This window comes from Artemia sp. Qi Xiang Cuo, chromosome 9, assembly GCF_049724085.1.
Source record: "Artemia sp. Qi Xiang Cuo chromosome 9, ASM4972408v1, whole genome shotgun sequence".
Lineage (NCBI taxonomy): Eukaryota > Metazoa > Arthropoda > Branchiopoda > Anostraca > Artemiidae > Artemia > Artemia sp. Qi Xiang Cuo.
In genome coordinates, this window is record NC_142802.1 from 61,464,223 (window position 1) to 61,477,157 (window position 12,935).

General features: G+C 36.2%; 1 protein-coding gene across 3 annotated transcripts in view; it reads right to left on the minus strand.

Moving 5' to 3' along the window:
* The window catches only part of Kul (Kuzbanian-like), a 314,434-nt gene extending 302,955 nt beyond the window's left edge, over positions 1-11,479 (minus strand). For all 3 annotated transcript variants that reach the window (XM_089094817.1, XM_089094816.1, XM_089094818.1), the window contains exon 1: positions 11,411-11,479. The gene's annotated coding sequence lies outside the window, so the exon portion shown is untranslated. The remainder of the gene's footprint in view (positions 1-11,410) is intronic.
* Between the last annotated feature and the right edge of the window lie 1,456 nt (positions 11,480-12,935).

The following is a 12,935-nucleotide window of genomic DNA, read 5'->3' on the forward strand; positions in this document are numbered from 1 at the left end:
TGAGCTTCACGATTCAGTAAAGGATTTTGTTATTCCATGCATCCATAGACTTGGTACGAGGGACTCCTTGAGCCCCTGCAATAGACCTTTGGTAGGGCTGGCCGGATTGCAATTGTCACCTTCAAAACAAAAACTTATTGTTGGACTTCTGTCAAGAAATATATTTTTGTACATCATGTGGCTTTAAAATGGATGTGCAACAATGGTTTCAACATCACAAAGGTTCATAGAGCCCTCCAGTTTAGCCAAAAGCTCTTTCTGAATACGTGTGTAGGCACTTTTGTCTAGAAACTTTCTGAAGCGCACACAAAAGCCGAAAAAGAAATTTATAAGCTTATTTTAAATTCGGCTTTTGGTAAAATGTGCGAGTGATCGCAATAGGAATCGTTGTGACGTCGTGACCGATCCCCAAACAATGTGCTCGAATTATTGCCGATCCAAATTACACTTTCTTCACAATCATTGGCCCGGACATGGTACTATTGAATAGAAAAAAAAGAAGTATTGCCCTGAATAAAAATATTGCTGCAGGCAGTACGATCTTGGAGATCTCTAAAAAGCTCGCCCGGCCGGCCGCCAGCGGGGGGCGCGTCGCCACTACCAAAGGTATCTTTTTTTTTTGCTTAGAGCAGATTTTTTTGTAAATATACATGTTGCATTCAAATTAAAAAAAAAGTGATATTATTCCAAGTGTATTTTTTCATTAAATCTTGTATTTATAAATAAATAAAGTATATTTATTAAAGTGCTTTATCTAGTGCATTTTTTAAATAAATATTTTTTATTATAAATAAATTAAACAAATCTTAAGTGTATTTTTCTTTGTTTTCTGTAAAGTGCTGTTTATAATACAAGAAATATGATTCTTTATTGATTTTGTTCTTCTTCTTCTCGTTATTGTTTCTTAGCAGAATAGTAGTAATAGGAAAATTATTTAATCATTAGGCGACTATAATCTACAGGTAGTTGTCCAAGTGAACTGTTGGAGGGAACTTATATCAATTTAAAACGCTATTCAGATCGTCTCTGTGTGGGCCATCAATGTCAGGCAAAACAACACTCTTAACTAAAATAATAAAAAATTGCGATAAAATGTTTGTGGAAAAGCCAAAAAAAATCTACTATTGTTATAGTATTTGGCAGGAGTCATACGATAAAATAAAAGCAATTGGAACGGCGGGATTGGTGCAGATACAATTCATAAAGGGACTTGATGTTTTCAACATTATTGAACCAAACTCTTGGTTGATTATGGACGATGTGGCTGAATCTATTAAACAATGGTCCCAGGAAATGTTGCAATTGTTCACTGTTCACTCTCATCATGAACAGATTTCCATTACTCTGGTTTTACACAATCTCTTTCATCAGAGCAAATGTATGCGAACACTTGCATTGAACTGCACCTACTGTATCATCTACAGAGTTGTTCGTGATTCTAGCTCGCTAATAACTCTAAATAAACAAATATATTCAGGCGCTCCGAAATTTCTGGTCTCAGCGTACAATGAGGCAACTAATAAACCCTACGGCTATATCCTATTGGATCTTAATCAAAATACACCCGAGGATTTGCGTGTAGTCACAGATATTTTCGACAATGAAATTACAGTATATCCCCCCGTGAACAGTAAAAAGACCGATTAGTTGCTATCATGACACTGAAGAAACTACATGAAAATAGACATTTATTTTCAGTTCTAAGCACTTCAAAACCCCCACTTAGGAAAGCCATACTTAAACTTGGTATTGACAATGATTTCATTAACCTAATATCTGAACTTTGTTTAAATTTGACCGAGGGTAATGTCCAACTGCCAGAAGTAGTTAAGCAACAGGCTAAGCAACATCGTTCCATTGTACGTACATTGGCCTCTAAAAACAAAGGAAAGAATTTTAAAAGGAAGCGTCTTCTTCAGGCAGGCGGTAGCTTTTTCAAACTTTTACTGCCATTAATTGCAGGACTTGTAAACAGTTTTCTCTAGAGAATGGCCAAACCCTATAAATTGACTCCAATAGAACTCGCTCTTTCACCTGCGGAACACTATGAGGACAATCTGAGTAAATTCATTGACAACAAGAATATTGAGGATGATAAAAAACTGTTTTTACTTCAAGATGCACTTCGCCGAGTGGACAAACATAAACCCTATCGCGCGAAGGCCAGTCGTATTGATCACAAAAAAGAATCATCTCAGGATTCTGCTGCTGCTGGAGCACAATTAAAGAAGTAGGAATTGGTTTCAATTTTATCGAAAATTGTAAATCTATTGCCCCACTAATTTGGTGAAAAAATTAAACGACTCCTAACATATCTCATGGAAAGTGGTCAAGATCAAATTCAAGTTGATAGCAATGGGAAAGATATTATAATTCAAGGCAAGAGCTATAATCTACTTGATTTAATCTATGATATGGTTACAAATCGTAAAGGACTATTATCATTTGACGCTCATCTATACAACTTTATAAATACATTAAACTTCACCAAAAGCCTTATTAGCAATAGGCAAATTCTAAAAAAATTAAATGAACATAAACCCTTGTCAACACCATTAAAATATGAACATGAAGAAGAAGAAGAAGAAGAAGATTTTAAATCGATTTTGGAAAATACCAGCACACCTATTGGAAACTTCACAATAAGGAGGAGGAGCAAGACACCACTGATAGCTAGACAAAAGCGAAGACGTATCAAGTCAATGTTACCACCAGAACCACCAAACACCAGTATACAAAAGGGTAGCGGACGTTAAACTACACATTTACATTCAAAAGGGTTGAAGTTCTGAACCGTGCTTATGAAAATAATGTCGCTTTGGAAAGATGATGTTCTCCCAACACAGCGTAAAACGCCACTCGATTTTGCACTGAAAGTGTACACTATTATCTTAGAATTGAACCTAATAACATTCTGCAGATAAATCATAGACTTTGCGGTAATCGTTATCGAAAAACTGAAGCCTTTTACTCACTGCACACAATGCAAGAAGATCTCTTAACCCTAGATGAGATTCAAAGACGTAACAATACACCGTAAAAGTATATTCTACTTGCAATCAGTGTTTTTAGTCGCTATGCATGTGCCATTCCATTGCACTCGAAAAGAGGTGTTGAAGTTGTTCAGGCTGTTGAAAGTATTCTCGAACAGGATTCGTATAAAAAAATTCAAACGGATCTCGGTAGTGAATTTGTTAGTCTCCATTCTGCAAAAGTACTAGCGAAATATAATACACTGCTCTATCATAGTCATACTCCTATAAAGGCTACATTGGCCGAACGTTTAAAACGAACTGTTTAACTTTTAATTTCAAGATATTTCACATTGAAAAATACATATGCATTTATGCGTCACTTAGATGAAACCATGTTGATTTATAATCAAAGATCTCATTGATCATTGTCCAGCTCAACCTTAACAGAAGTTCATCATCATGATCATGATACGATTGACACCTTTCTTAAATAATATTTCAGTAAAACGATTGTCAAGAAGAAAAAGTTCAATGTTGGTGATACTGTTCGAATTAATAGGAAAATTAATGTTTTTGAAAAGGGTATTAACTTATTTTACATACAACTTTTCAAAGTTGCGCAAATCCTAAACACTAAACCCATAACTTTTTGTTTGCGTGATACCAAAGATGAAGAGATTCTCGGTGACTTTTATGACTATGAACTACAAAAAGTTAAAAATAATAGTGAAATCTATCAAATTGAGAAGATATTAAAGACTCGTACTAACAGGGGTAATAAATAGTTACTTGTTCGGTGGCTAGGATACAACTCTGATTTTGATTCTTGGATCGGTGTTGAAGATATTGACAATGCCTAATGATTTCTATGTAACATTTATGTCCAGCGTTTCCGATCCTCTCTACAACGACTTGAATAAGACCAGTGATTTTGGACGAAACTCCCCCCCGCCATCAAATTCGATGAGGGGAAGTATGAAGTGGCTCTTGTCGATTGTATTCTCAAAAATACCTATGACATCCTGAGAAAGGATCGTGTGTATGATATAAAAGTTATACCATTCGATTGGTCACTCTTTGTCGACTATGAATGGGTTAAAACACTTAAATCTAGCGAATATCCACATGTCAAATTGAAATATATTGAATACGATAATATGACCGATTTGTGTCGTACAATCAATAGAAAAATATCATATCGTAGGAATGGTACATTCCATTTTAATTATTCCTTGGAACAGGATAGGATTTACATAACCTCACCTGTTGACACTGAAATAATTATTCTGAATGATAATCTGAGAGATGGTCTTGGCTTTAAACAGAATGTGATCAATGGGAAAACGCTGGCTTCGTTTACGGGATGGATCAAGTTATTTTTGCTTATTATCCACCTGGTTTCGCCTCGGACTCTTGCATATTTCTCTATGCATCTTTTGTGGAAACATCGAGAGTTGGTAATTCAAATGTTCCCCTCCTACGTGTTCTTGAACGAAAAACAACTCATGAACTTGTTCATCCCTATAATATAAAGCATCTTCAGTATGTTCCTGTAAACACTTCGTATTTGGAACTCTGTCAGTTAACACTAAGAAGTGAATTGGGTGATCCTCTAGCAATAACAAAAGATTTGGCAGTGATTACATGTCATTTTCGCCCTATTGTCGGCGATAACACCTACTAAAATGAACAATAGAAGAATTCCATTTGTCTGTCCCGATATCGATTGCTATGTTGGTGCTCTGAGTCCAAGTCAAATAGGCAATGGATTGGACTACTACAAGGGGCGTACTACAATGTCTGGCTATGGTCTTGGTAGCTAGTTTGCTAGGCTATTTCGTTCTGCACTACCCCTTGCCAGAAAATATCTTGTACCTGCTGTATCAAATTTTGCTGCCTCAACACTACAGGACTGGGGGTCGGGTAATAATTTCAACGAAAGTGTTAAGGAAAATATTAGATCTTTAGCAAGAGCCGTTGGTGAGGAATTAATATCTCAGGAAAATGGGAAGGGCTTGAAAAGGATGCGTGCGCCTCATTCACTCATCAGTCTCTACCCAGGCGGGAAGCGAAGGACATCAACAAGGACTTTGAGAAATAAAACAAGGAAGACCAATAAGCAGAAGAAGAAAAAGAAAAAGATTGTTAGAACTAAGAAGGATTTCTTCTCTTGAGATGATTTATCTCTCCCACAAGGAATCATGTCCTTCAATCAGCTCCACATTGAATGTGTTTAATTCTGGAAATGTTGATGTCTGTGTCAAGTTTGGCTACTATGAACAATTTCACCCCCAGCAACCCCTCTCGGAAAATATTCACTTTCAAATATTTTCCAATGAAGACTATTTCCTTGATTTGTCATCAACATTTATTGATTTAAATGTTGCAGCGAAGAAAAAGTCAGATAATACAACTCCAACTGCTGCCGATGGTCTCTCTTACGAAAACTGTATTCTACACAACCTTTTTAAACGAATTGATGTATTTATTAATGGAAAATTGGTGAGCACTAGCAATTATTTATCCAACTATGCAAGCTACATACAATTTATGATGATGACACCAAAGGCTTATAAGGAGTTGAGATGACAATCATTGGGCTATGATTATTGATCAGGTGTGGATACTGACGGTGATTTGACTACTGCAGTGTGCCAGGAGCATCATTTAGTTGGAAAATTAAATCATGGGATATTCAATATATCCCAATGGTTGCCCCCCAATGTCAAGATTGACATAAAGTTGCAACTAGCCCCATCGAATTTCATTTTGAGAAAAACACTTCCTGCAGCACCCGATGCAAATGTCATTATCACATCGGCAATTCTCAACGTCCGAAAACAACAGGTTATGAGCTCTGTTGCATTGGCAGTGGAAAAGCTAAGAGCCAATGGCAACAACATTAAACTTCTTGTCCCCCATACGATCACCAATCAAGGTCACATTGCCACCAGCTCTCCGAGCTATAGCGATTCATCATTTATCAATGGGGAAATCCCATCAAAATTGACTTTGGCCTTTGTGAAGAGTGGCAGTGCTGTTGGATCCTGGACTGAATCCCCCATTATTTTAATTTTTCGGTCTATCTAGCCTTGTGTGCAAAGTGAATGGTATTCCACTGTACACTTTATCATTTGACAAAAAATCCTATAGAACTCTGTACGAGTTGACCATGCAATCCCTAAATCATGACTCTCAACTATTTGAAAATGGAATAACCGATTATTTGTTTTTAAAAAATCATGGTGTAATTGTTTTGGACCTGTCGGGGACCCAGGATATGAGCATAGTACGAACAGGGAATGTACGTTTAGAGTGTACATTTGCCGATGCTTTGACTGAGAGTATCACGCTAATATCATTGAGTCAATTTGAAACCTATTGGGAAATCACACCCGACGGCAGTGTTCTACTAGACCTAGCACCATGAACAGAAACCAAAAAATCAACGTATTTAGTATGGATCCATACATGTCCCAGCACAAGTCCTATTGCCTAGCATCGGACTTCACTGAAAAAATTCCAAGTGTTAACAATACCTTAATCATTGTTAATAGCAGTCAATCAATTTGAAGACAGGTCATTGCCTATGCATCTTTCAAACGGCAAAGAATATTGATTTTTTTGATTCTCTTAGCTTATCGTATAAATTCTACACTCCATACATCAGCAAGTTCATTGAAAGCAGTGGGAAAACTACTATTCAAAATCAATGAAGAGTACAGGATTTAACGACTAAGACATGTGGCTTTCATGCCCTACTCTTTTTCACTTTCGGACGTCGTGGCTATAACTACAAGCAGTTTCTCGACATCTACGTTGACTTACCTCGATTGAACGACTTTCTATTGTAAAATATACCTACAAACGTGTTTAATATTTATTTTAGTGCCATACGAATAAATTTTTATAAAAATGTATGTGAAATTTTTTATTATTAAATGAAAAAAATGTATGTACATGATAAAAAACAACTTTTCTCCTCTTTAGATTTCATCTTCTACTAGATATAGGTAGTGGTCGAGAGCAACTAATGCAGGTACATTATCCGAATTCCCAGTGTACTGATCCTGATGTACTGCAATGTCAGGCTCGCATTTTCTACAGTAGACTGTAACTTAGGTCTTGTTATATCTCTTTGTATAGTCAATGATACTATTCTCATTCATTCTGTAGAATTCACATGTTTCAATTTGCTTATTTGAAGCAATGTCACAAACAGTGTCCTCAAGTGGCGAATCACATTCCGTCGAAGCCAAATAAAAATCAATGGGCTTATAATCATAACACCCATTGTCTTCACAACGATGACGTAGAAACTAAATTCCTTTGTTGTTCCAACAGTTGAATCGCTGACCCGGCTCCTCCTCCCAGAACAATCTAAAACCACGACGATACCAATCTCTTAGCAGTAAACTAAAATCACGGTTCGGATTCTTTCCAATCATACCGGGATATGTATTCTCCCATTGATTACATTTATCATAGTGGCAATTCGAGCATAGGTGTCCTCTAGGATGAGAGTCACAAACCTCTTCAAGACAGGAATTACAACCTTTAATTTGTACAGCATATCCTCTATGCAATTTACACGGGTTGCATAATCTGCACTTTTCATCATACTCATCAATCATTGTACAATTCTCACATGATGACCAGCTGCCCAGTGTGTACATGCATAGTGGACATGTATGAAACATTTTTTCATGTGTTGACACTCTCACTGCCACAATGAAACTGAGCTAGCAACAACAACAAATTGAGTGGGATTGATAGAGAGAGAGAGAGAGGAGTAAATCATCCTTGAACACCATTTTTCTCATGAGAAAAAAGTCCTAAGTTTCTAAACTAGTGTTTCAAAGTATATCCACAATATCATTTTGCCGTGTCGTGATTAATATATCAATAAATTGTGTAAATGCATTTGGACCACAGCGTAGAAGCTTCATACAATAGTCTAATGACGAAGAATCAGTTTTCATTATATCGACAAGCATTCCCTGAGAAAATATCTTCCTTTGAATAGACAGCTTTGGAAAATCATCATCTAGAATCAAACATTTTTCCATATACACTAGATTCCCCATGATTTGCTCTTTTCTCAAAAATCTATCCATTTTTTAGAGTCCTAACACTCTCACAACCAACTTCAGACTAACCAAATTTTTTTTCTATTCTAAATATATACGCTAGTCTACTATAGAAAGAAAAATACCTTTGATTTAGAAACAATTTTATTGAGCATAATTACAACAATAATAATCACTGATGCATTTTGTTCTCATCAATATATTTCACTAGCACATCTAATGCTGCCTGAAGTCTATTTATATGCACAATATTCAGTTTTATAGCAAAACATAATTGTTCCACCATTTTAAATTTGCTTAATGATATCAGATATCTAACATGCATATCATCCAATTGAAGGCATAGTCTACAACCTCCGGTTATTTCCACAGCCAAGTTTAGTACTCGTATATCCTTGCTACTGCACGCTCCACCATCAATCGCCAATAGTGTAAATACTCCACTTATTTTTTCTACTAATATGCTCTCAAATAATCTATTCTCTCTGAAATCAATTCTCGTAGTAATATGAATTGCAATGAAATATCTCTCCTTTTATTCGAACCCAATTACCCATAAAGTTATTGTATATGGAGTAACCTCCGCTCTCTCTCTGATTGGCCCTAAGAAAAATGGGTGTTGCCTCAAAAACTAGTCTGGTTGTGTTATACAATCTCGACTATACTCTCAAAACGTGTTTGACCACTTTATAGGTTTGCCCGCTTTTTAAAATGTCCACGTGAAACTGTATTGCTTATTCTTGTGAAATTGATATCAATAGCAAAAAAACAGTCTGATTGTCTTATACAGCCTCGACTATAGTTTCAAAACATGTTTGACCACTTTATATGTTTGCCAGCTTTTTAAAATGTGCAAGTGAAACTGTAGTGCATATTCTAGTGAAATTGATATAGCAAAAAACCAGGCTAATTGCGTTATAAAACCTCGACAATACTCTCAAAACGTGTTTGACCACTTTATAGGTTTGCCAGCTTTTTGCAATGTGCACGTTAAACTGTAGTGTATACCAAGTGACGGAGTACTGACTCTCTTTGAAAAGGTGTAGAGCTGTGCTAGAATTCCATAGATACATTCTACTAAGGCTTAAAACCAGTCCCGTTCTGAGGAGTTTGTAAAATCCTTTGTTATTGTGGTTGTTTCTATATTGAATATATTGGAAGGATCCACCAACAATTAGGAGATAAATACCATAAGTTTCCAATAAACGAAGTCACGAGGTTATACCCAAGGCTCAAGAATTTTGATTCCGCCTTTGTTCAACATGTCTACGACAACCCAGATCATTTCAATTTGTTTGATAACATCTCCATTATTGCCCCCAAATACCGCGCAAGTTTTCACGCAAAGGTATCCTAATTTTTAAAGGTCTCGCGCCAGTTTTCAGGGAAACAGTTGGAGTCAAGAAGCGTATTCACGAAACAGTGGTCCATAATAGTGATATAGGAGAAACTTGTCTCGGCCTCATTTATAATGAACTTATTAATTCTTATCTTTTGTATTTTATTTCACAACCTTATAGGATCTCTGATCATACCTGGTATGTAATCGTCATGCAAAAAACCTCACGTAAGATCAGGGGCGTAGCTCCAGCATTTTTATTGGGGGGAGGGGGGGGCAAGAAGGTCAAAGTTAAGATTGTCTTTAATTTATATTATTGTGTTGCTGTAAGAAGACGTGGATGGAAATCAAATCCAATTCATTTTCAATACCTTCTTCTTCTTCTACTTTCCATTGCTTTTTTTAAGTTAGTTCTGAGTCAGGAAAGAAAGTAGGGAGCTCTACCCTTTATTGATTTTATTAGCCTGTTATAACCAAATAAAATTGGTACAAATTATATTTTTAACAACGTTATAAAACACATCAATGCTGAGAGCTGGACAAGCACGGACGCGCTCATTCTGAATTAATAACTTACAGAATATGTAGCAGTCTGTATTTTATTTCACAATATCCTATTTCCCAACCTAATATGACCTCTGACCATACCTGATAAGTAATCAGCATTCAAAAAACCTCTAAATTCCCAAATAAAAGTCCTATCCATCCAATCAAGGCCGTATCAAGGGAGAGGGGTGTGAGCCCCCCCCCCCGAAATGTTTATCTGACTCGTACAAAACGTAACAAAAATACATATAAACAAATTTTTGATGCGTTTTTAAAGTTTTTTTCACCCCCCCCCCCCCCGAAAAAGTTCTTTTATACCCCCCCTCCCCCCGAAAAAAATCCTGGATACGACCCTGCATCCGATTCCGGCTTTTTTGTTCAAATACCCTTTCATAATTGCTTAAGAAAATGCTTTTTTCTATTTTATTTTATTTTTAAGGTTAATCTATTCACATTATCCCGTGGACTTTCCTCTGTAATTTTTAATCTTAATTCTACACTGAGATCCAAATGCTTGCAAATAGATCAAAATCTTTAGGTTGTTTTAGTTTGTCATGCTCAGAGAGTGCGGTCTCATAAAATATTTTTTCAAAAATAATTGAAAATATTTTTTCTGACATCTCACCCTCTGTAAAATCGTTACCCCCCCCCCCCAATAAAACTAACCCCTGGTCACTGTCCATAGGTTGACCTAGATTTTAATTAAAAGAACTTTAAGCTGAGGCTATATGAGGGTTTCTAGATTATATTTAAGATATTGGCTTTATCTAAATTTCAGCATACGTATCCATAGAAGTACATAAATAGAGAGGGACATGGGTGCCCATAAGCTGAATTTTAGGGGGGGGTTACTTACCTGGTGTATTTGGCACCTCCAATGCTGTTTAATAGAAGTCTCAAAAAAAATATAAGGCAGCGTCATTTAGCCAGGGGAAATGGCACCCCCTGCCCCCCTTATAGGCCCCCATGGAGAGAGGAGGTGGTATACTTCAAACTCCCTAAAAATCTCCAAAATTTTTGTAAAAAAGCGAATGAGCATAACAAAAAAGGGTAAATATTTAGCAGTCCATGTTATTGACTTACAAATAAAGTGAACATGCAACTCGGTGCCTTTTTTTCAACTCGACGACGTTGTCTATCTAAATTAACTTTTAGCACTGAATTATTTCGAATGCTAGACCATTGTTTGGATGGCTCCTTAAGACCATATTTTCAAGGCGGGAATCATATACATATATATATATATATATATATATATATATATATATATATATATATATATATATGGGGTAAAATTCATTTCCGACAAAAATGATTATTTTATTCGTAATGAGCAAAAAAAAAACATCGAGTGGTGTTTACTTTATTCGTAATTCAATAATATGAACCGCCGAAAATTTACCCAGCTACAACCCCTCCGTCTATTTGTACTTGATCAACGCGCACGTGTCCCTCATTACCTCTTTTAAATACATTGCCAAAACATCCGAAATTAATATCCTATTGAGTATCAACTTCAGCTATTTTATGAAAACTGCTTCCTCCTACGTATGGAAGCAAAAGCAGAGAAACAATAGAAGAGTCTTCAAAGTCAGCGCATGTAAATTTGACGCTTGGAGCCATAAAGTTTTCCTCTCAGCGCTATCTATTTAGTTTAAAGATGGAAGCATATATTTTTGTACCTATGCAAAGGTGCATTTTCCTGTACGATGCTAACACCGCTAAACATTGCTGTGCACTGCTGCTTGTTCTCACTTTGAGAAGAACTTAGGATTTTTTTTTCAAAATTATCTCATGATTATGAGAACTGCAGGTACGATTTAGGTCAGCAACGAATAAATAAATTTACTTAGTACAGCTATCGCCAAAGACATCGATAAAGAAAAGACTTGAAAGACCATAACACTACGAAATTCAAAAATACGGAAATGGTAAGTGCTGCCATTGTCGACCTTAAAAAAAATTAAAACTTACATTATACATTTATTTTCTTTTACAGGAAAAAAAATTTATGTTCTTCTATTACCTTTGCTTCCGTTTTCTTCCAAATTCTTCAAAATTTTCTTCAAAATTTTCTCCAAATTTCAAAATATATCACTATACAGGCAATGAAGAAAAAACAGATAGGCAATCAATTGAGAAAGTAAAACTCTCCTAGACTTAGATTATGCTGATGATTTAAGCTTCCTAAATGAAAATGTTAGTAAAATAAATAAACTTTTAGAAGTTCTCAGAGTTCAGGGTGAAAAATTAATGTCAAGAAGACGAAATCACTAATACTATAAATAAGTGAAGGTGAAGAGGTTATGTTGGGCAACGAGAAGATCAATCAAGTTGACACGTTCACTTACCTAGGTAGTAATTTTCGTAAAGACGTTGGGTGCAGTGAAAATTTTAAAAGTAGAATAGCCAAGGCTCAGGGTGTTTTTCGCTGTTGAAAATTTTTGGCAGAATAGGAAGATAAGTCTGCGAGCCAACATTACAGCATTGGAAGCCATCACAGTCATAATATTGGAGTGATGACTGTGGTCCAGTATGGTTCTAAGGGATGGGTTCTCTGAAAGACAAAGAAGGATCTGCTAGGTTATCCAGAGAAATTGCCAACGGATTGTTTTGGGTATCCAACTGAATGGACGTATCTCAAACAGTAAGCTATACAAAAACTGTGGGTCAGTCCTGCTTTCTAATCATATGATCAGATAAAGGTAGAGATTGCTAGGACACGTTTTGTGGATAAAGATGATATATTGCCAAAGATAGTCCTTGTTGGCCAACCGCCCCAGACCAAACGAAAAGTAAGTCGTCCCAGAATTGGGCTGGAGGATATCGTAAGGAAAGATTTAAGGGAAATGGGAACTTCTTGGGAAGGTGTAAAGAGGAAGGTTTTAAATAAATTGGGATGAAGGAGCGTGCGTGGATGTATTGGCCTCAGGCGGCTCGGTGCTGCAGTGAGTTGTTAGTAGTAGTAGCATCCGACTCTTTAAA